This window comes from Berghia stephanieae, chromosome 4 (genome assembly GCF_034508935.2).
Source record: "Berghia stephanieae isolate SIO BIC M18660-M18661 chromosome 4, UCSD_Bste_1.3, whole genome shotgun sequence".
NCBI classification, from domain to species: domain Eukaryota; kingdom Metazoa; phylum Mollusca; class Gastropoda; order Nudibranchia; family Aeolidiidae; genus Berghia; species Berghia stephanieae.
The window spans coordinates 80105587-80107595 of NC_088363.1; the positions used below are offsets into that span (position 1 = coordinate 80105587).

The 2009-nt window shown below is 42.8% G+C and overlaps 1 protein-coding gene across 1 annotated transcript in view; it reads left to right on the forward strand.

Moving 5' to 3' along the window:
• The first annotated feature begins 1435 nt into the window (after window positions 1-1435).
• Window positions 1436-2009, forward strand: part of LOC144971353 (uncharacterized) — a 113555-nt gene continuing 112981 nt past the window's right edge. The window contains exon 1 of the mRNA XM_078912087.1: window positions 1436-1588. The gene's annotated coding sequence lies outside the window, so the exon portion shown is untranslated. The remainder of the gene's footprint in view (window positions 1589-2009) is intronic.

Genomic DNA, 2009 nt, shown 5'->3' on the forward strand with positions numbered 1-2009 from the left:
AACTTTAGAATTAAAATCATGATTAGACGAAATCTCATGACGGCATTTAAACATTCATTACGATAAAAGTAGAAATAGTATCAGTGAATTCAACCTGAAGACAATCTCTTCCTATGCTCATCCACCCCCAATACAACCACCAATTACCATCCCCACTAACACTTCAACCACGACTACCACCATTACCACCACAATCACCACACCAATACGATGACCACCATTACCATCCTCACCAACACCACAACCACGACCAACACCACCACCAACACAATCACCACTAATTCCATCCCCACTAACACCAAGACCATGACCACCACAATTACCACCGCAATCACCACCACCGTCACAACCACCAATTCCACAACAACACTTCCAACAACACCACCACTACTGCTACCTACCATCATCACACTACAAATCTACCGCTACCACCACTACCACAACCACTACCTCAACAATCAACACCGCCACCACCAAAACCACAACCATCATCAACACAACCACCTACACCACAAAAACCAATACCAACACTGTCATCACCACCACCACCACCAATACCACGACAACCACCACCACCACGACCACCACCAGCACCACCACCAACACAACGACAACCATCACCACCACCACCACGACAAACCACCACCATCACCACCACGACAACCACAACCAGCACAACAACTACAACCAACGCCACCACCACCATCACCACCACCACGACAACCACCACTACCACCAACACCACCACGACTACCACCACCACCACCAACACCACCATAACCACCACCACTACGAAAACCACAACCAGCACCACCACTACAACCAACGCCACCACCGCCACCACCATCGCTAATAATTCTACCACCACCACCACCACCACAACCACCACCACCACCACCACCACCATCACAACCAGCACCACCACTACAACCAACGCCACCACCACCGCTAATTCTACCACCACCACCACCACCATCACAACCACCACCACCCTACAAAGTTTTCAGTTGTCAGTACGACGTGGTGTAACTATTACATCTAATTCAACATTTATTTCTTCGTTTCTCATAATACTAATATGGAAATTACATTCAACCTTCATGTCTTGGATCACTACACACGTGATAACACACACCAACCCTGTTTGTCCAGCATTCATTTGTGACCTATCGGAACGAACCAGAGGCTTAAATGAGCCGAATTTAATATTAAAACTGGTCAAAAATATAAATTGTTGGCATTAGCATCCTAAAATATGGTATCCATTATCCTCAATAGAACGTACAAACTTAACGCAAGTCTGATATTTCTGGCTATAAATTCAATTTTCAACATCTTAACCAACCCGACTTAATAACGTTTTGATGCGAAGGGTCACATAAAATTTTATCTAATTCTCAACGAGTTAACACATGAAGCCCGAATATGTAAAGATAGAAGTATCTGTAAAACGCGCACGGTAGAGACACGCTCCATTATAGCGACATCACCTGTTTATTTCAAAACAATCATTTAATACTAAAGTACTTGAATTATCATTCATTATACTTTCGTCGTTCAGGACCAGCAATTCAGCAAATACCTAAAGGCAAGTACATCGTTAGCCCTAAATTTTATTATAATACAGATAGTATATATATACACATGAAATCGTTACAACTTGTACTAAAAGTATTGGTGTAACGAATGTGCGGTCTTGTGGTATGACACTCATTTCACTTTCTGTTCGGAAAGTCCCGGGTTCGAGCATCGCTCGGACCATAGTTGAATCATCAGAAAAAGACTTTTTACTAACATTCTCTTACCGTACTCAGGTGAAAAATGAGTACCTGACCGTTAACAGTGTTGTCTCTGTCAGAGAAAAAAATTTGTAATATCGCCTAACAGGTGACATTTCTCGTTCTACATGTTACGTGTTATGTTGGTCAGGGAAAATTTATAAAGCGCTTTGAGCACGTTTCGTGGATATTGCGCTATATAAAAAAAAAGCTAAAGCTTATCCCTCTCCT